The sequence below is a fragment of the Elephantulus edwardii genome, unplaced genomic scaffold (genome assembly GCF_000299155.1).
Source record: "Elephantulus edwardii isolate Elephantulus edwardi_28Jun2011 unplaced genomic scaffold, EleEdw1.0 scaffold00148, whole genome shotgun sequence".
Lineage (NCBI taxonomy): Eukaryota > Metazoa > Chordata > Mammalia > Macroscelidea > Macroscelididae > Elephantulus > Elephantulus edwardii.
The window spans coordinates 2,514,685-2,537,013 of NW_006399898.1; the positions used below are offsets into that span (position 1 = coordinate 2,514,685).

A 22,329-nucleotide genomic window follows, 5' to 3' on the forward strand; every position below is an offset into this window, starting at 1 on the left:
TGCCACTTTCTCCCAACAAGTGGCTGGTGGGTTCAAACCAAAGACCTTAGTCAGCAGGGTAACACTTAGCCACTGTGCCACCAGGGTTCCATCCGGTGATTCGTCCTACGGAAGGAAAGGGTCTGCGTCCATCCGACTACTGAGAGCATCCCAGTCCCACCTCTGTCTCCCAGCCCTAGGCCCACTCCTGAGCAATCTGATTGACTGCCTGCCTGGCCCCTCTGCTCCCTTCTGCAGAACAAGCTCAGACCAGGCAAGTGGCATCTTATCTCATGTGCCAGGCAGCCTACAGCCCAGCCCACCCGGTCCACCATGACACTAAGCCAGCCGCACTCCCTGATCTCACAGTGGAAGCCCATCTATGTGAGGAGCAGCCCCCAACACCCCCTCCTGCTGTGCACATCCCAACATCAGCCTTCTCATCAGAACTGAGGTTTGGGTGGGACCCACTTAATCTTTATTTGACAGGTTCTATCAAGTCCACTCCACTCACGGGGACCTGACATGTGCCAGAACCTGCTAACACTGGTTTTTCAGAGGCTGAGCTTGCAGAAGCAGAGCCACCAGGGCTTCTCTGAAGCTCCTCTGGGTAGACTCAAAGCTCTGACCTTTCTGTCATCAGCCAAGCATAAGGAACCGTCTGAAACATGCAGGAATCCCCCCACACCCCACCCCTGCCTTTATAGAGTGATTGAAAGGGGATGCTGGAAGTTTGAATGTGACTTGGAGGGTTTTCCTCTCTCTAATGGGCTTTCATCACACAATAATCTTATAATCTTATACATTATTAGTGAGATTATAAAATGGTACGGAAGGAAGTTTGGTGCTTCCTCAGAAAGCTGACTGCAGAAATTCCATATGACCCAGCTATTTCACTGCTTGGAATATACCCTGAGAAAATGAGAACTGAGGTTCAAAATAAAGACCTGTACATCAGTGTTCACAGTAGCGTTATTTACCATCGCAAGAACATGGAAACAGCCCAGATATCCAACCACAATGGAATGAATTGAGAAATTAGGGTATATTCACATGATGAAATACTATGCAGCACGCAGGAGCAATGATTTTGTAAATTACTACCTAACTTGGGAGGGACTGATGAGTATTACACTGAACTAACTAACTCAGTCCCATAAGGACAAATACTGTATAAACCCATTACTGTAGAACAAGCATGAGGATCCACGGGGGTGAGGCAGGAGCACAGGCGTGAGGATGGGTGCAGGTAGGGGTGAGGCTTAATCATACAATTTGATGGCTGGAGGGAGTGGTGGATAAAGGAAAGGGGAAAAATCTGGTGTGGAAAAACAACGTATATGAGCTTTCTAAGTAAACCAGTATAAAATTAAAATTTTACATATAAAATATATATATGTTGTTGTTGTTAAGTGCAGTCGAGTCTCAGGTGACTCATTGTGACCCTATGAAGAAGAGTCCTCAACGCTTGAGGGTCTTTCATCCTCTCTCCAGGTTCATAGGGTTTCTGGAGGCAAGCTATTACAGAAGTGGATGCCACTCCTCCTTCCAAGCTTGTTTTAATCAGAGGCTCCACCCCACTCTCTGTCTGCATTGGGTGACCAACCATTAACGCATTTGACACATCAGTGTCACTGTGTTCAGCCTAACAGCAACCACAAGTTACTGCTGTACAGCAACTTGTACACCAGGGCTATTTGGCCTAGAGCAATGTCATTTCTTTGCTCCACCTTCTGGAGTTCAAAGGGAACCGTGTTTGTTAATACGAAGAAATCACTTCAGGATGAGCATTTGAGAGGGGGAACACAGGATAATATGTATGGAAGCAGATGAATGATATCTGGTCCACACTCAAAAAGAATAATATGGAAACAGCAAATGAGAAGTTACTCTCCTAGGATAAAGGAACATATCCACGGCACAGAGAAACTTAGAAGATCCCAACCAACCACAGACTGATATCTAGAATCGAGACCTCACTGCTGGTGTGTCCACAGCCCACTGGAAAGAGAAGCATGCTGGAGGCTGGGACCAGTCCTGGTCCACAGCCACTGAGTAGGAAGTCACCCATAGCAGGGGCCACGGAAACTCACTGGACGGGGCGGAGGGGGGTGTTGCCACAGAGTCTCTTGCATGGTGTCACAGGACAAGAAGCAGTGCATGCTCAAAGCAGGGGGTGGAGGGAGCTCCTTCCCCTGCTATGCTGTGAAGTGACCCTCAGCACCTTCTACTGGGGAAGCCCAGTACTACATCAGCTGGCAAAGGGGAAAACGTCTGCAGGTCCTGCTTTAACGCTGTGAATCAGGCAAGAAACAGTGCATTTGGAGCTGAGAGGTGAGACACTGATAATCAGGCAGCACTTCTTAAATGTTCATGAAAGTTCAAGGATAACTACACTCGAGTCACCTCCAGCCCCCTGCCACAGTACGTACGATGTTCATTTCCCTCCCTATTCTTGGTGTTCTCAATCTACAGTAAATGACCAATTAACGTATTTGAAAAGGTGTTCTGAATTCGTACAGTTGTTCATTGCAGCATAGTCTGAATTGAAGGGAAGGAAATGAAAAAAGAGAAGTTAAGGAAAGTGCTTGACATAAAAAAACCCCAAACTATGATTAAATTAAAAAAATAAAATTTGTCTCTGAGGTTGGTTCTTAAAACTTTACATCCTACCTGTGTTTCCCGTGGGTCTTTAAGATTAAGATAACGAAGCGATCAAGTGCGTCTGAAAGATTCTAAAAGGCTCTGCGATGGATTCCCGCAGCGCAGGAAGAACAGAAAGTCCTCACGAAGGGAACTGCTTGCACAGTTTTCCACCACCTCCCCTCAACAGAACAGGAACAGGCACAATTGCCTCTTACCTACAAAGTCATGAATAAGTAACTGTTCAAAGAGCCCCTTAACTCTCACAGCAGGTCTGGCAGTGAAGTCCATTTGCTGAGACCCAGAGTGTAGGTGGGTCAGCCCGAGGAGGGGACACAAGCTCCCAGAGAACCATTAGCCGCATTAATATGCAGATTAGCCTGATGAATGCTTGGCCCTGGTTTCCTCACACAACAAGCATAACCCACCTCCACAGTGATCAACAGTATATTATGCGAGCCGCCCAACTCAGTCTGAGGAGGTGACATTTTTCTAATACAACTGACAGCCAATGAGTTTAGTCTTGGAAACTTTCTTGGAGCAATTTCCTACCACCCAAAGCTAATCTCAAATAACAATAAATATAACTGACCATCAACGCTTTATTTCTAATTCATGATGCAATAAAGAATCCCCAGATGATTCTCTCACAGGGTAATTCCAGCTCAGGACTCCTCATCACAGGGAGTGTTTCCACTTCCAGGTTTTAATAATTCAGCTTCTCCCTTCTTCGTCTAAACCAGCAGCACGTGTTGTCTGGATATTTGCAATAACTTCTAATCTTGCAACCCTTCAATTTTTTCCCCCCTCTACACTTCACAAGATTTCAGGTTATTTTTAAAACAGAAATCAGATCACAGCACTTCTCTTCTAAAACCCTTTCATCCGTGATTTCCCGCTGCTCAGAGAAGAAACTCTAAATTCAATCTGTATGCTAAGCAAATAACCCAATAAACTGGATGACACAGAGAAGAATATGACATGAGGATTGACGAAAAATTCACCAACGACCCTGTGGTGATGCAGATGACACAGCCTTGCTTGCAGAAAGGGAAGGGGACTACTAATAAATCTATCCTTACATTTTACTGTCACTTCTGCCTCCTCGCTTTTCTTCTCGGCCTGTGCTCTAACAACATCTTTGGCCTACGCTTTCAGCCTAGAGCTCTAACAAGTCTTCAGCCTGGTGCTCCAACTAGGCTTCAACCAACACTCTTGGTCTAGTGCTCTGTGCACTAAAGTCCACTCTCCCAAGGGCCACCGAAATCACTGATTACTGTGCTATCTTGATAGCTTGAACTCTCTCCCCTTATCTCGTCTTTCCCACCTGGTTTCATTTTATAACTGGATGAGAAGAGCAGACTCAGGTATTGTCCCCACAGTAACAGGCAACATCATTATTAGTGGAGAAAAGATTAAAGTGGTCAAGGTTACAATTTTACAGGGCTCCATAATCAACACCTATGGAAGCATTAGCAAAAAATTTAAAAGATGTTTTGTATTGGATAAACATGATGTCAAAGAGATCTTTAAAGTACTAAAGAGCAAGGATGGCACTTTAAAGACTAAGGTGTGTCTGATCCAAGCATTTTCAATTACTTCCTATGCATGTGAAAGTTGGAAAATGAATAAGGAAGGGGGGAAACACAACAACAACACAAAAACAACTGATTCCTTTGAACTGTAGTGTTGGTAAAGAATATTGAATGGACCACCAGAAGAACAAACCTGTCTTGAATTAAGTGTAGCAAGAGTGCTCCTTGGAAGCAAGGATAATGAGACTCTGTGTGATGCACTTTGGCCGTGTTGTCAGCAGGGATCAGTCCTTGGAAAAGATCATCATGGGCCTGTGAAAAGGATCAAAGGCTCAACAAGAGGGAGAAAGGCCCTCAGTGATATGGACTGACAGAGTGATTGTAACACAGGGTTTAAGCACAATAGAGGTGGTACCGATGGTCCAAGATCAGGGAGGGTTTTGTCACTGTGAGTTGGAGCCGAGTCAGTCACAGCTCACAGCAGCAGCTAACTGTCGACCTCTGGCCCGATTCTGTACCTCACGGCCCTGGACTAACTTTGTCCCTCCCCGTTAGCCTTTTCTTGACTTCTGGGACACCCCAAGTCTTTCTTAAGCTCTCATGCACTCTTTTCCTACTGTAGGAATTATTTTCACATCCTTCAATGCTTGAAGAGCATTTTCCCATAGAAGATACTGTTTCAAAATGCAGGTTAAAATCCATTAGCAGGTCAGACAATTAACTTGGGGAACCCCCAAAACTCTTGGTGTTTTTAGACATGAAGAGGATTTTTAAAAATAAAAAGTTGTGGTAGTCACGGTATCACAAATGTTAGTAGGGAGGCATTTCTAGCTGTCTGCCCTGACCACACACATCACGAGACGGAACTTCTTGGCCCGCAAGTGCCTGGGTTACTGTCACTGTTCTCTATGTGAGTGAGGAGATAATGACACGCATAGACACTTGTGTTCTAACTGCCCAGAACCAAGCGCTCGTACAATGAAGGGCACGTATGACTGTGGAATCTGAGCAAGATCAGTGGGATGGATCAACGGCCACAGACTCACAGGCTTGATATTATGTTGTTGCTTTGTAAGATGTTACCACCAAGTAAGAGTGAATGCTGAAAGATGTGATTCCTGTGCATAGTTTCTTAAAATTCCATAACACAACTAAATAAAGAGTCCTTTTTAAAAATTTACGTAAGGATTTGAAAGGTATAAAAAAAAGACTTAAACTTACAAAGATGAAAACTACAATAAGAATGAAAAGCACGATGGGATATGAACAGATTAAACACTGAAGACAAAAAGAATATTATCCAATATTGCAAAATGAAAACATCTCAAAACAAATGGAACAGATTTTTTTTTTTAATGAGAACTCAGTGAACAAAACTCCAAGTAGCTCTCATTAAGTGTAACCGAAATCTGTAAAGAAGGGTGATTACAGACAAATATATATAAAAAATGTAAATATATTCAGGGAAGTAAAGGCTGAGGTTTTCCAAATTGAATGAAAACTGTAAAACCCAAATCCAAGCTCAACAAATCCCAAGCAGAAAAATAATAAAAACTATACCAGAAACATCACAAGCAAATTGCTCAAAACCAGTTATAAGGAGCAAATCTTTAAAAGATCTAGAAAAACAAAGATAAGGATGATTGGCTTCTTGTCAGATGCAATTTTAGTCAGAGGAGAGAGGATCAATGTCTTTCAAGTTATGAAAATTAAAATAGGTCAAAGTAGAATTCTCCATCCAGTGAAAATACCTTTCAATAAAAAAAGAGGAAATAAAGACTTTTGAAAACATTGGAAGGCTGAAAAACTTCATAACCAGCAGGCTTATAACATCTAGTAATGTTAAAGAGAGTCAGAAAAAGTAAAAACAATATTAGATTGAAAATAGATTTAGAAATGAAGAGCAAAGAAAATGGTAGTTATATACACCATCCCCTTTTCCTTATGAATCAGGGTGAAGTCTCCCTCAGGGAGGAGTGATAGGGAATGGCAAAGGACACACTGACAAAGGAGACTAATCAGAACTGGCTTTGACAAGCACTGTGGCAACTGGACAATTAAAACAGACTTTCAAGGGGGAAAAAAAAAAGAAGAACGAATTGGGGAGGAGGGTAGAGAAAATAGTGCAACAATGAATGAATGAAAACCCAAAATCTCTGTAAATGTTCATTAAAATTAATAAAATTTAATATTTTTTTAAAAAGCAAAAAAAATTATTACACTGGGGGGAAAAAAGAAAATGGTAGCTATGTATGGAAATAGATAAGATTTTTTTTACTGATTTTTAAAAATTGTCATTCAATGTTTAGATGAAAAAATGTAATGTGTATAACATGTTAGAGTAATACACACACACACACACACACACACATACGCACACTAGTACAAAGTCCAAGAGAACAGCAATGGAAAAACATGCTTATAATGCTTTTAGGGGTGAAATGATGTAATATCACTTGAAGGTAAGTGATAAGCTGTAAGCCCCAACCCCAAATCTATTCCCTCAAGCCCTTTTCTGACTCACAGTTGTCCTATAGGACTCAGGAGAGCCATCGCATATAGTTTCTGTGGCTATAAATCTTTATGAGGGCAGATGTCTCATCTTTATTCCAAGGAATGACGGGTGCGTTTGAACCACTAACATCTTGATTGACAGCCCAATGCTTTACCCAGCATACCACCAGAGCCCTTATAAACTCTAAAATCATCATCCAAAGAACAAAAGCTCTGTTTTGACACACATGAGGTCACCAGGAGTCAGAATTAACACCATTACAATCATGAGAGAGTATGTGTGTGTGTGTGTGTGTGTGTGTGTGTGTGTGTTTACAGGACCAACAACAGATGAACAGTTGTTGTTGATGTTGTTGTTATGTGTCATCAAGTCAACAATTCCTCACCCTACCCTGAACCAAGCTCACCATCTCGAACACACCTGATCCCCTTGCAATAGTCACTATGTCAGTACATCCAATCCGAGGTCTTCCTCTCCTGTACTGAGCCTCTACCCTTCCAAGTATGATGTCCTTCTCCAAGGACAGGTCCATCTTGACAACATGTCCAAAGAATGTGAGACAGAGTTTCAAAATCCTTGACTCCAAGGAGCAACCTGGTTTCACCCTCTCCAGGACAGACTTGTTTGTTCTCTTGGTGTTCCATGATATATTCAATACTCTTCTGCAAAACCACAACTCAAAGGCATTGATTCATCTTCTGCCATCCTTATCTTCTTTATTCATTGTCTACCTCTCTGGTGCAGAGCAGGCAATTGAGAAGATCAGGCCTCAATCAAGCACACGGTAGTCTGTAGACTGACTTTGTCTCTTTTTAGCACTCAGGAGAGGTACTAAAAATGATTTGATGTGAATGATGAGAAGGGGCCTCTCTCCAGGGTCCAAGCACACCTGCCAGAGAGCACAGCATTTGCTGTGGGGGCAAAGATGGACTGTTCTAGGGAAAGAAGGAGGCCATATGCCTGGATGATAGAGACGTGGCTGTGTCCCCATCCATGTCCATGCTTGTGTCCATGCTGAGACATGGAGGAAGAGGGCTGGACAGGAGAAAGAGGATGCGGCTCTGTAGGTCACGAGAGAAACTTGAGTTCAGCTCTCAATGCAACGTGAAGTTGACGGAGTATTCTAATCGGAAATTCATATAATCTGTTTAATGGAGTAAAAAAGAGATGCTGGCTGGAGTGTGGAGGATGGACCATAATAAAGCAAGAGAGAGATAGAGAGGTCAGCACCCTGGTCCAGTAAGAGAAAGACAGAGAGACCAGCACCCTGACCCAGGAGGAGGGAAGACACGGAGACCAGCCTGTCTCAGCGACCATTTTTTTGCCAGAATGCCTGTGACAGCCAAAATGCCCACAGGCAGAGAAGAGGAACCAATGGCTGGATCCTAGATGTAAGTAAGGCAGCCGTTAAAACTGCTAGGACACGACAGGGAGAAGGCAGAGATGGTGCCGCAGGTCCAGTTCCGGACCAGTGCCATCCAGGGAGCGTCACAAGGAAACAAACCTTACAGCCTTTTGAGGGGGGATGGAGGGGTGGGGACAGTCCAGTCTGCAGAGAAGTGACGTGTATGCTTACAGACTCTACCACAGTCTATTCGGGGAGCTCTGGTGGTCTGCCCACAGGAAGCTATGCTGCTGACCCAAAGGCCATAGTTGTGGTTTTTCAAATTCACCAGCGGTCCCCACTAGAAAAAGATGCACGGTCTCCATTCACACAATTTAAAGCATTAAAACCTGCTGGCGGATCAGCCGTGAGTCGGGTTCTTCACGCTGGCACTGAGGTGCTGAGCTGGAGGCGTCTGTTAAGTGTGCCACGGTGAAGCATACGAACTGTACCAGGGACTGCCAAAGGAACAGTCACAGCTGCCCCAGAACAAGCGCAGCCAGGCTGGTGTTCAGAGACGAGGAGGATGAGACTGTCTCTCCCATCCTTTGGGCATGTTGCCTGGGGGCGTCAGTCTTTAGAAAAGGGAATCACGCTTGGGAAGGAAGGCAGAGAGTGAGTGGAGGAGAGGAGGACCCTGAGCAGGACGGACGGACACAGTGTCTGCCATGGTGGCTCAAGCCTGACGGGGACTGCGGGGACAGGGCAGCCTGGGCAGGGTTTCGGACACATGTGGACGCACTATGAGTTGGAGCTGATGGCACCAAACAATAAAGTCAGAGTTTGGAATTGTGCAAGAATGATCACAGAGATGTAGCAGAAAGACAGGAGATGAGGACCTAAAGCTGGAAAAGGGGGGCTAATAGACTTCCCCAAAGCAGGGCTGTCACAGACCTTCTGTAAATCCTGTGAGCACCTGTGGAGCGTTGGTGATAAAAGGCACAGGAAGTGGAAGGTTCAGGGGAGACTCCCACCATTGGCTGGATGGAGGCATCCCTGGCCCAGAGACTGAAGACTGGCCGGAAAACTCCACTTGTCAGCATGAAGGAGGGCGACTCAGGACCCCTCCTGAACCCTGCAATTACCAAAAGCCTGGTAAACCCTTTGCAAATTAGACTTCCAAAACCCAAATGCCACCGAAGAGGTAATTAACTGAAATCTCACTAAGACAAGCCTGTTCTGGGAGTCACCAACGACGCCCTTTGACCTGGATTCACGTCAGAATCGCTGAGTCACAGGATGGAGCACAATTAATCAGTTAGCATCAGAGGGAGAATGAGGCCTGGCGCAAACACAAGTGGCCTCTGTCCAGACAGCCCTTTGACTGTCCATCACGTGAGATGTACTTGCTGGTCTGATGGGAACAAAGGGCTCTGTGTCCTGCAGGGGACGTGGCCTGCAACATCTGCCTCACCAAGAACAGGGTGACCACCCAGACCCCCTCCACTTCACAGGACAGAGCTGGGACCGAGGTGTGGGTTTCAGAGTCACGTCGAGCCCAGCCCTGCATAATATCATGAGCAAACTGCCTCTAAATCAGGAAGCAAGAAGGTCGGTGACCTAGAACAAGCTACCCTCCCGGCCTCAGTGTCCCCACAACTCTAAGCTATTGCAGTAAAAGTGATTGAGACAGAGATAAAAATTCTCATGTCACTCTGTCTACAGGTGGCTGTCGCCTGGTCTCGGGCGGAAGTGAGTGAAGACCAGACAAGGAGGGTTGCGTTTAAGGGTGTGGACGCTGGCCAGACTGGCTCAGGCCTCTATGTGGCCCAGCAGATGGAACAATGTGTCTCAGGGATGAGAAGGGGCCCACCTGGGTCACACAGCTAGCAAAGAGTAACCTAGAGATTTTGAAGCCAGATTTGCTCAATGCCAGCTGCACGAATGACTGCCCACTGAGCTTCTGTGCCTTCTTGTCTCTAATCAGCCCACCTCTCCCACCTTCCCTGCTCAGAGTGGCCAAGAGGTCATGTGGCTCTGTGAAAGCAGGAGTGAACTCAGTGGCCCTGCCCTCCTCGCCTTCCGCACATGGATGCAGCCTGCCAGGAAGCTCCTCTTCACTCACACGTGCTGGCTCTCTCTGCCCAGCTCTGCACTATCTCTGCCTTTCTCTGTCTCTGTCTACATCTCTCCCTCTCTCTGCATCCTTCTTGCTCTTTCTTTACATCTCTTCTATCTCCCTAGTGCTAGCTCTGTGCTGCTGTGATGCTCTCTCTCTGTCTTTCTCTTTCTCTTTCTCTGTGTCTCTCAATCTTCGTGTATTTCTGGTTCTCTCTGTGCCTCTGTGTCTCTATCTCTCTGCCTGTTTCTCTCTCTCTCTCTCTCTCTCTCCCCACCTTATTTTTCCCTCTGCCAATATTTACCTCTGAGTGTCTGTGTCCCTCTTTGTATCCCCCCATCCCTGTCATCCTCTACCTATCTGTGCGTCTCTTTGTCTGTCTATCCTTCTGTATTTCTGTCTCTCTCCTTTCTGGTCCTTTCATTCCCTTTTCTCCTTCTCATGAATGTCCATCTCAGGAGACACTCTTGAGAGAAGCACGATTTCCTCCCCCCCCAGGGGACGCAGAAGGTCTCAGGTCAGCACAAAGGTGCCCAAAGGCCTCAGGCAGGCCGCGGAGCAAGCTCAGAGCCTCCCTCCAGTCCCCTTAGCTTTCTGCACTCTAAAGAGTAGGAAGGCACTGTGCTTGGTCTGCGGCTTGTTCTGCTTTGGGAAATTTACCTTGTGACAGTATCCTTCTGCAGACTTTTAAAAACTTTAAACATTTCCTGAAAGGTGAGGCATGCATATGCTAATAAACCTTAAAGAGAATCAAGAATAAATTTCATACAGGTCATGGTCTACTTCTCCGGCTAGGTTTTAAGGGCATGCATATTGATTTTATTGCTACTTTTTCATTCATAGGGTTTTGATTTTTTTTAATGTCTACAAGAAATGTCAATTTTGGTCTGCATTCTCAAGCTCAGCTTTCTAACCTTCCTTTACAATCACTACTACTATACATTCACACACACACACACACACACACACACACATGCATACACACAAATATGCTCAAATACACACACACACACACACACACACACACATATATATACACACACACAAAGAGCTCTGTTATTTCTATGAGCAATGTCATATTACAGTGGCTCACTTTGCTTCTTTAATTTACTATCTATGCCCACATGTCCCACATCAGTTCAAAAGCATAAAAGAATCCCTCTCGTTTATATTCGATAAGGACTCGGCTTTGCCTGGGGGTGGCAGCTCCACACTCACCTTTGCCCACTGATGCACAGACAGCACGTCTAGCCTTTTGCTGCTGTGGACAGCGCTACTGTGATCATCCTTGCACACACCGAGAAGGTTCTAGAACAACGCTGGGTCAGAGCATTGCTGTTTTCACGTGCTGTCATGTCAAGCTCACACCCGTTGCTGTCATCACTGTCAGTCTGTCTCGCTGAGGCTCATCCTCTCTTTCGCTGACCCTCTTCTTGGTCCATCGTGTCGCTTGGTCGTCCCTGTTGGATGCCATTGAGGCAGCTGGGACTCAAGACAGTCCCACGGACAACGGAGTGCACCACTGCTGTGCTCGCACCTGCTGCAGCCACCGTGTAAGTCCGTCCTGCTAAGGGTCTTTATCTCTTGGGCTGACCCTCTGCTCGGCCAAGCTGTCCTTCTCTAGGTGCCGGCCCCTCCTGAGAAGCGGCTACCACACCGGACAGTGTGGATTCTACACACAACGGAAGCGTCTGACAGAGCACAAGTGGCTGGGGTGGTGGTCTTGGTGGTGGAGATGGTGAAGCGATACCTCCCTCTCCATCCCCCCACCCCACTGTTACTGAGCTGGTACCAATTCACAGCTGACCTTCCAGAAGGTTTTCAGAGGCTGGAAAGTGCCCAGGAGGAGACTGCCCAACTTTATCCCATGGAGCAGCTGGTGGATTTGAACTGACTATCCCTGGGTTAGCAGCATGACCCCTTAGGAACAGTAATAGCATAATGGCTTCACTCGTTGATGTGTTTCAACTCTAAGCTTTGTTTTGTTCCCGCTTTAACCAGCAGGATATTCTTTTTCAAATCAATATATCCTGTAGTCAACTTTAAAAAAAGTGTCTGCCTCTTGTTTTCTAAGCTTTCCTATGTGTATGTGTGAGAAAAAGAGACTAAGAGGCAGGGAAAGAAAGCAGAAACCAATGATTTTAGAAGCTCAGACAGACATTTCACTTGGGATTGCTTGTCTTCTCTTGAATTAAAGTAAAAAGAAATGCTTTTTTAAAAATAGCATAAAATGCACGAGTTCGTTTTACACAGTACAGTACCCCCTGTTATCTGTCTATCCACATCTCTGTGTATATGTGTACGTGTGTGTACCTGTATCTTTGGTATATACATCATTTACATATAGTTAGAAGACAAGACAGCCAAGATCTTGATAGACATTTGGAAGTGCTGGAATTTGGGATACTTTTTTTCTATATTAGAATTTTTATAATGAGCATACTTTATTCCAAATGCAGACAGTAGAACAGTTTAAGGTAAAATCACGTGCAGAGAGGGACAGCGTCACTGGTCTGTGCTACTGGTTGATAGTGACCTCTCCCTAACCTGTCAGGTATAGTGGTAAGGACTGGGTGGGCTTCAGGGTTTGTCTTAACACATAGGGGGTGTGACGCAGAAAATTCCCTTGACCAATCAGGTGGCTAACCGCAGAGAAGGCCCAGGAGAGACCAGCATTCCCCCAGGCATTGCCCAAGGGGAGGGGAGAGCGGGCACAACCTGGTCAGTAGGCGCCATCTAGCGGTAGCCCTGGGGATGTCCACCAGGATGACCCCCTAGGAAAAGGGACATAAGAGGTGGACAAAAACGCCATCTTGACTGTTTGTAAAATTAAAACCATTTAGGATAAAAAGTCTTGGTGAACTCTGACATAAACTAAGCCAGACAAGTAGCTCTGGGGTTTGGGAGAGGGTGCTGTGGCCATCACTCCGGGCGGGGGGGGGGGGGAACAGACATGCCTCTGTGTGCACGTGTGGGGGCAGGGTAGGGAGGAGGACTGTGCTGATCACTTTAGTGGCATCTGTCCCGATTGGCCAGCACCCACACCGCCGGCTGTCGAATAATTTGCAATTCACGACTACTCTGAGGACCTTCTTCTTAATCATATCCAAATTATATTTTTAAAAATAACTAACATTTATCATATACTTATTTTGTGCCAAACATTGAATATATTGCCTCATTTCACCCTCAAAGTAATTCAATATGCTTATCAGAGTAAGATTTATATTACTCTTCTCCCAGATAACTGAGCCTACAAAAGGGTAACCTTGTGTGACCTTGAGGAAGTATGAGCACTGCGCCATTGAGCTGACCCAAGATCACCTGAGGGCAGAGGGGAACTTCCGTTAGGGGTACCAAGGCTGCCCCTTTACTGAAGCTGATTGAGGCCAACTTTCTCCCGAGAAGCAGCAGGTGGATTCAAACTACTAACTTCTGGCTAGCAGTTGAGTACTTAACCCCTGTGCCACCAAGGCTACTTGGTCACACGGCCTGAATAGACGGGAGGCAGGACTGGAATGGAAACAGCGTGGCCTTTCTTGAATGCATGATCTCCACATTGAAGCTGATGGACAAGCTCTGGGCGCAGAGGCTGTGGTCACCCTCCAGGGGTGTGTGTGTGTGTGTGTGTGTGTGTGTGTGTGTGTGTGTTCCTCCTGTGGACACCCATTCTGGCTGCTGTCTCTACATGGGAATCTTGGACTCGATGGGACAGTCCAGTGTCTGCGAGCTCGCAGGCCACATGTGTATCCTCATCTCTGAGCTGTGATAAATAATCTCGTCCTTCTGCCAGCAGGGACACCCACCCCTCACTGCCACCGAGCAGATTCCTCTCAGTGACTCTGGAGGACAGCGTGGCACTGCCCCACAGGGGTTGCAAACCTCTAAGTGTACACTTAAGCACTGCCATCCCCAGGGCTCTTGTCAACAATAAAGGGGAGAAAGTTTTTTTAAAACAAAATCATTGTCTCGGAGTACAGCATCTGATGGTTTTACTGCTTTGAAGGAGGTGAAGGCAGGAGCCTGGAACACTTGGCAGAATGGCTCTGGTTTTTGACATTCAGGGCTCATCATGCAACAAAGCAGAACAATTCCAGAGGAGAAGCCTTTGACGGATGTGCCACACGAGGGCTGCTTTTCTGAGATGTCCCATAAATATTCATGGTATTGACAGAGCCTCTAAAACTCCGTCATGTCACATTCCTGCACCAAAGCCCCCAGAATTCTACTTCTTCCTCTGCCTGACAACCCCAGTTTCTTCCCTAAACTTGTTTGCCTGGGTCTGCTTTCCTCTCTCACCTTCAGAAAACCAACAGCAGCAAAGGCTTCCCCTGTGAAGCCAAAGGGACCAGACTTCTTCACAGGCCACCTTCTTCCCTGTTTAGCTGAGCCCAGCTCACACTCCACGAGGGGCCCTTTGGTCGCTGTGTCTGAGCGTGCACTAGGAAACGTGTGACATCTAAATCCTGTGTGGGACCGTGGCAGCGGTATGTTTAAGGAGTCTGCTGATGGGCTCACACGTGCTGTGGTGACACACTCAGTCTTGGGCAGATGGTCACAGCAGGCGCGGGGGAAGGGTGGTCGTCCACTCCACACTCCTGCATAAAGCACAGTGACAAAATGCACAAGCCATCTTGTCCAGCCAAGACAGTAATTTCTGGTCACTTGTAAGCTGGACTTTTAAGATGCAATTGCTTTGACAATGTGAAGTTGCTCCTTCCAGCTATGAGTGGACTGGTTGCCTGGAGGGACCTGAGGTCTCAGCTGTTTGCAGAACAATTTGCAAACTAATCACCCTGGAATGGCTGTGACATTGAAGCTGTGTGTGTCAGAGGACAGCTTTGACCCTCAGGGTCCTCAGGACTGAGTGCTCAGACGTAGATTCCCAGACCTTTCTCCTAAAGTGCCTATGGATGGACTCGAACTTCCACCCATTCTGTTAGCAACTGAGTGCATGAACCATCTCCACAACCCAGGGATGCAGTGTCACTGTTGAGACAGTTCTCTCAATGGCCATGGCTTTGGGTTCATGTTCTGCAGGCTCCTACAGTGACTGTCTCACACACCACCACCCACCAACCAGGAGAGCCACCCCACTCATCCCTCCTGTGTCCCCCGCTTTAAATGTAGAGTGACACGCCTATTATCAACAGGCAAGTTAGTATTCACCGATTCACAGGATTCTCCAATCACCGCAGTCCTGTGGGGCTGGGATTACCAATGGACTTCATAAGTGGGGAGACTGAGGCATGGAGAGGCAAAGTGGCACCCCAAGTCCATATGCCGGCCATTTGTCACCCAGCCTTGTCCTGGGTGGCCCTTGAGCATGTAAAGTTCGCAGTCAGCCTGCTGCTTGTCAACTAGGAGGAGGGAGGAGGGAAAGCCAGAATAGAAATGCACCGCCATGGAGTGAGCTCTGATCCACGGTGGCTTCTTGGGCAAGGACAGAGCAGAACCGCCCCACAGTGTCGCAAGGCTGTGCTCTACGGCAGCAGACTGCTGTTATCATTTTCCTGGAGCAGCCGGTGTGTTTGAACTACCAACTTTGTGGTTAGCTTGAGTGCTTTCACCACAACACCAACATAAAGGGGGGCACTCAGGATGCTGGATCTCCAGCTTGGGGCTGGTGGGGGGACACCGTGGGTGGGTAAGTGGTTAATGCACTCAACTGCTACCCAAAAGGGTCATCCCATGCTCACCATGGCTCCTTCTCTTTGCCAACCTCCTGATCCAAGACCACAATGAGCATGGAGCCTTTTCAAAGCTGAGGAGCCTGGACACAGGGTCCTACCTCTCCAGGAGTGGGTGACAGGCAGCCAGTACGCTACAAAGACCTTCCCTGCCCAGGTGCGTGACCCGGGCAGGAAGCCTGGGTCCCCTCTACTCCTGAGACAACACAGGCAGACTCTCGAAGTATCACCGGCTCCTTCCAGACCAATGCAGTAATGCAAATATTGAAACAAGGCAACTCACAGCTCTTGCTTTCCTGCTGCACAGAGAAGTTACGTGGACACTGTTCTGTGGTCTAAGTTTGCAATACCACGCTAATAAAGCCTGAAGTGTTTAGACAATAACATAATAGTACACAGAGATACAGGGTGGTGCATGCTGGAAAAACGATGCCAAAAGACCTGCTCTAGACAGGGCTGCCATCAACTTCCCATCTGCAAACACTGCAAAGGCCGTACAGTGCAGGGGAGCGAGGTGAGCTCTCCTCCTCCCTCTCCGGGGACTCCCTCTCCTTCTCCACAATGACTGAGGCAAGGCTTAATTACAAAATAAAAAGTCTCTGCTGCCTCTTCAGAGAGGATTTCCCACTCTCAGAGCTGAGACTTGAATGATGAAATGACAGAGAGGAGACAGCCAGACACTGAAGGGTTTAGGGGAAGAGGATTCCAGGTAGGGGAGCCCCAGAAAATGCGGCAGAGGAACAGGAGTTTGGAGGCAGAAAGTAAGGAATAGGAGGAGGGTGACATGTGAGGGTCAAGAGCCCACGTGGGGAGCGGAAGTTGTTCCTGAGTGTTGAGCAGGGCTTTGTGTGGCAGTTCTCGTCACAGGGACCACCTTTCGTGGTTCGTGGGGAGCGAGGTGACTTGCAGCAGAGATGGAAGCAGGGAGACCAAGCATCGTGATGACCGTTGTCTAGTAGGCGGGGCTCAGCAGGGAGCACAGAGAGGAGTCAGGGGTTCCCACACACCTGCCTCGCCACAGGCCACTGGTATTCCCGCTTTGCCTTCCTCCTGTCCACTTATGCTTGCTTCCTGGCTTTGTCCCACAGACCTTACACATGCTGACCTGGGGGGTGCTGGGGACCATTTGTTAAAAGGGCGCACTCTGTGTTCTCAGAGGACCCCTGGTACACAGTGGGTGTGCACTGTGCTGCTACCCAAATGGTCAGTGGTCTGGACTCACTAGACGCTTTGGGGGAAGACACGGCAGTCAGCTTCTATCAAGATCACAGCCTTGCAAACCCTCCAGACTTCCTTCTCTGGGGTCACTATGAGTCCGAACGAACTTGACAGCAGCAGGGCCTCTAGTTGTTTTCAGAGTTACATCTCGTGTTTGTTTCAGTGCGGATCGCGCCACATGACCTCCCGTACCCCACTCCTACTTGGAAGCCCTCCAGTGATTTCTCACAGCACACAACTCCAGGAGAGTTTCTAACCTGGGCTCTCAGAGGGCACCCGCTAGGAGGGCAGGAATTCACCGATGGGAGAACTGCAGAAACGTGTACACATCACGCACACACACACGCGCATGCACACACACACACACACACACACACAGGCTACATCTGGTTTACTGGGCTTCACTTTATTGTACTCGGCAGATACTGCTTTGGGGTTTTTTACAAATTCAAGGTTTGTGACAACTCTGTGTCGAATAAGTCTATCTGCGCCGTTACCCAGTGTCTCTCACGTCCTGTCTCTGGGTCTCACTGCGGGCATTCTCCCAGATGTTCAACCCTTCTTTCATCACGCTATTGCACACTTCATAGACGGCAGCAGCAAGCCAGCATAACTTCTCCGCACACTAGGAACCCTAAAATTCAGGGAACTGGCTTTATTGCAATGCTCACTTTATGTGATAGACTATATGGTAGTCTGGAATCGAGCCTCCAATATCTTCAAGGGGTGCTTGTTTGCACACACACACGTGCATGTACACACACACACACACACACACACACACACACAAGCATCTCTATTTCATTCACCAAGGGCTCGTGTGGAAGACAAGCCACAGCGTGGTGGTCGCAGCATCTTTCTTTGCCACCAACAGAGATGACAAATATCTTCATGTCACAACCAGCAAAGGGTCTTCTGTTCTGACCAAGTCCACCAAAGCCACTCCTCCTTTCATCTCCATCTCTATCTCAGCTCCATCCCCGTCTCCTGCCTCCTCCAGCCTCCCCACCCCTCCCTCCTTCTTCACATTCCACCCACAAAGCTCTTCCATGCCTCAGACATACCAAACTTACCCTGTTCCCACTGCCTGGAACACTCTTCCTCCAGAACTTTCTGGAGCTTTACACCCTGCTCCCGTTTAGCTCTCAGAGAAAATCTCAGCTCCTTAAGAGAGATTTTCCTGGCCCACCAGCACTGTGCACCCTCCCTTTGCCAGCCCGCTGAGCCTGTCCACAACGCTAGTGCCCCTCACTGGAAATGCTAGAGGGCATGGGTTATCTATTGGGTTGACAGCATCGTTCCTGGAACAGAAGCACTGTGAGAGCTGGGACCCTGTATGCTGTACGTACCCCATATTCCCCGCCATCTGCCCCAGGTGGTCACACAAATATTATGTGAAATAACAAAGCTTTTGAGCCAGGTCCTGTTGTAAAGTCTTGCGCACAAATGGCTAAAAAGGCCGATGACTATCGTTCTGCTCGCGCCTCTGGTGAGCCCGTCTCCTTGTTGCCTGGAAACGCACCGCCTGTGTTCGTTTTTTGATTCTAACCTTTTTTGAAAGATAACGTGTGTTTTTTTTTTATTTTATCTGCATGTACAGAGCCGGGCTTTTGAGTTGTGAGGACTGTGGCTGAATGGTGGGCTGCAGCCACGAACTCCGTGCCACCCACAGAAAGAATCTCTACACTCAAGTTCAGTAATTGGGTGGAAGGCCGATGAGATGAGCCATGAAAGGGAGAGGAAGGGCACGGTGGGGAGAAAAGGAACTTGTGCTTTCAGGGGGAAAAGAAGAAAGTGGAAATAAAGGAGCAGGCCTGTTAGTTAGCATTTTGAGACCCCGGAGAGGACAGTTAAAAGGCTGGGCCGATTATAAAGATGGCGCGGACACGTTCTCTGGAGATGCGCTCTGCTTTTGAGACTGTCCATTCAGAGATGAGCTTTTTGAAGCTTTTTGCCACCACTGCTCTACTAGGGACGGAAAGCTTAGATCCAAAAAACGACCCTGTGCTACCGGCACCAGCGTTTCCATCCGTGCAACGTTCTTTCTCTCCATTCACCTGAGAGCGACAAATCCAGAGCACAGGGAGGAAAGGTCTCCTGAAAACGGGTCACTCCAGGAGACAAGAGCGACACCCCAAAACCCCAGTGACAGCAAGCGATAGCTCCCCCTCCAGACCCTCTCCTTCCGCACTTTACGTGCAGTTGTTGTCAGATGCTCTATAATCAGCTGCAATTCAGTGACCCCGTGCACTGAACAAAACGTTCCCCGCCCTGCGCAATCATCACAATCGTTGTGCTGGAGCCCACAGTTGCTGCCCCCGCACCAGTTCATCTCATGAAAGGTCTTCCTCCTCTTCACTGGACCTCTGTTTACCAAGCATGATGCTCCCCTCTCCAGGGATCAAATGTTCCAATGTTGTTAGGTGTCGCTGAGTTAAGTACAACTCACAGCAACCCCATGAGTAAAAGATCTGAACCCTGTCTATCCTGTGCCGTCCTTACCACCTCTGACACTCGTGAGCCCGTCGCTGCTGTTGCTATTTCAATCCATCTCATTAAAGGTCTCCCTCTCCTCTGCTGGCCCTCCACCTTTCCCAGCACGCTGTCCCTCTCCAAGAAATAGCCTCTCCTAGCAACATGAACAAAGTCAAAACCAGCTTTACCTCTAATGAGCACTCTGGCTGCACTATTGCCCAGACATATCTGTTTGTTCTTTTGGAAGACCATGGGATATGCAGTGTTCTTTTCCAACACCACATCTCAAAAGCATCAACTCTTCTATCATCTTTATTCATTGCCCAACTCTCATATTGATTTTGTTGTTAAGTGCCAACCCTATGAACAAAAGGCCTGAGCACTGTTCATAGAGTTTCCGGAGGCAAGCCATTTCAGAAGTCAATGCCACTCCTGCTTCCAGGCTTGTTTTAATCGGGAAGCTCCAGCAAACACTATCCACCATGGTTAACCATTATTACATTTGGCACATCAGTGTCACAGTGTTTAGCATTACAGCAACCTCGAGTTATGTAGTAGTGATTAAAAAAATTGTCTTAATCAGGTGCACCTTAGTCTCAAAACTGGCATCCTTGCTCCTCCTTAATTTTGAGAAGTCCCTGACAGCACACTTTCCCAATGCTATATGTCTCCTGATCGGACTGCCGGTGCCAAGGGTGTTGGCTGTGGATCCAAGCAAGATGAAATTATTGACAATTTCAATCTTCTCTCCATCTCCATGTCCCAATAATGTCTAAGATGTGTGATTTGAAGTCTCATCATCGTCCCTTCTAGGGCGTATTCTCCTTAGAAGGTGCAATGATTTTATTTCATCTTCTGACTGTACTTCCTCTAAGCCAGATGTGTTCTCTTCCTGGCAGTCCACATTCTTCATTAAAAACAAAAGCCAAAGACATAAAGTCTTAGATTTCCTTATTCCTTACCCAACTTTCACATGCTTAGGAGGCAAGTGAAAAAACTATGATTTAAGACAGACACATCTTAGTTTTTAAGTTAATATCTTCACTTTTGAACATTTTAAAGAGACCTTTGGCAGCAAATTTGCTGACTATGTAACAAATCATTTGATTTTTTTTCCCCCCATGATGTCTCGGGAAGCATTGATTATATATCCAAGGAACATAAAGTCCTTGACATTTCTTTTAATCGTCAGTTTATCATGATGTTGCTTATTAGTCCAGTTGTGAGGATTTTTTGTCTTCATCATATTAAAGAATCGTCAATACTACAAACATACAATAGTATTTAAACTTCATCATTAAGGGGTCCAGGTAATCTTCACTTTCAGGAAGCAAGGTTGTGTCATCTGCATGACACAGGGTTATTAATGAGTTACCCTCCAATCCTAATATCACGATCTATTTCATATAGCCCAGCTTTTCTAATTAGTTGTTCAGCATACAAATTGAGTATGATGAAAATATATAACCTCAATACACACTTTCCCTTATTTTAAATCATGCAGCAATTCCTTATTAACACAATTGCTTCTTGGTCTTTGTATAGGCTCTGCATGAGGACAACTAACTGTTCTTGAATTCTCATTCTTCTCAACTGTATCTATAATTTCATATGATCCACACACTTTCTTCTTTTTCCCCTGAAAGCACATATGGTCTTTGCACAATCAATAAAACATTCGTAACTCATGGCTTTCAGCCAAGATCTCTCTGTCATCAGCAATGATAGCCTTCATTCAATGGCCTCTTCTGAATCCAGCCTGGATTTCTGTCAGTTCACTATGGATGTACAGCTACGGGTATTTTTTTTTTAAAGTACCTTCAGAAAATTCACCATGCATGTCATACTAATGACTTTACTTATCACAAGATGCTAAATTTGAAGATTGAGCCAAGGATATATTCTAAGTTGCAACTCCCTGTCTCTGCTGCCACAGTATTTTAGTGTACACAGACAACTCATAACTTATGAGCATGGCTGTGTCTCAAGGAAACTTTAGGGAAATAGGCAGCAGGCCAAATTTGGCCCTTGGGCTGCACTTGGCTGAGCTGTGGTCTCTATTTACAGCTTAGTCCCTGCTTCCTGGCAGGTAAACACATATCACTTCCCAGGGACGATACCTCTGCCTATCAGAGGAGAGGGTGGTACCCTCTTTTTGATCCCAAATACACCAGTCTTGGGAGGCTGCAGAACCCACAGTGGGTTAAGGAGATAGCACAACTTGCGAGGGCACTCAGGAATGATCAGCCAGCTATAGCCTGGACTGGGGTGAATTGAAAGATCACCCAGATAAAAGGAAGGCAAAGGAGTGTCCATCCGCCCTCAGACACACATCCACCTCTGCCTCTCTGTAGGATGCTTCCCCACCAAGTGTGGAGCTCGCTGCTGGAGGGAACAATCTCTGGCAGTCTCACCTTCAAGAGCTACATGACTGCCATACAGCTACCATTGCACTGACCCTGAATCATGTCAGTGTAGCACTGTGATCCCAGAGTCTCCCCAGAAACTCATCAATATCCTCAAGTGAAAAGAGATTGACACAGGGGACACTCGGTAGTTCCCAAGAAGCCAGCAACAAACAGCAGGCTTGGGAATGCAATGTGAGAGCATTTTCTTGGTTTGAGCAACACGCATAGGCATGGCTCTTCTTGTCAGCCTTTGCAGATATTACCTGTTTTACAAACAGAAGCCTTATGACAATCCAGGCTTCACAAGTCTATTGGCACCATTTTCCCCAACACTATGTGCTCACTTCTTGTCTCTCTGTCACATTTGGGTCCTTTTCACAATATGCCATGCTTTTTCGTCACACTTTTGCACCCTTAATAGAC

The 22,329-nt window shown here is 46.8% G+C and overlaps 1 protein-coding gene across 1 annotated transcript in view; it reads right to left on the minus strand.

The window, feature by feature from the left end:
• The window catches only part of TMEM132B (transmembrane protein 132B), a 218,148-nt gene that overhangs the window by 51,880 nt on the left and 143,939 nt on the right, over positions 1 to 22,329 (minus strand). The gene's annotated exons all lie outside the window — the stretch shown is intronic.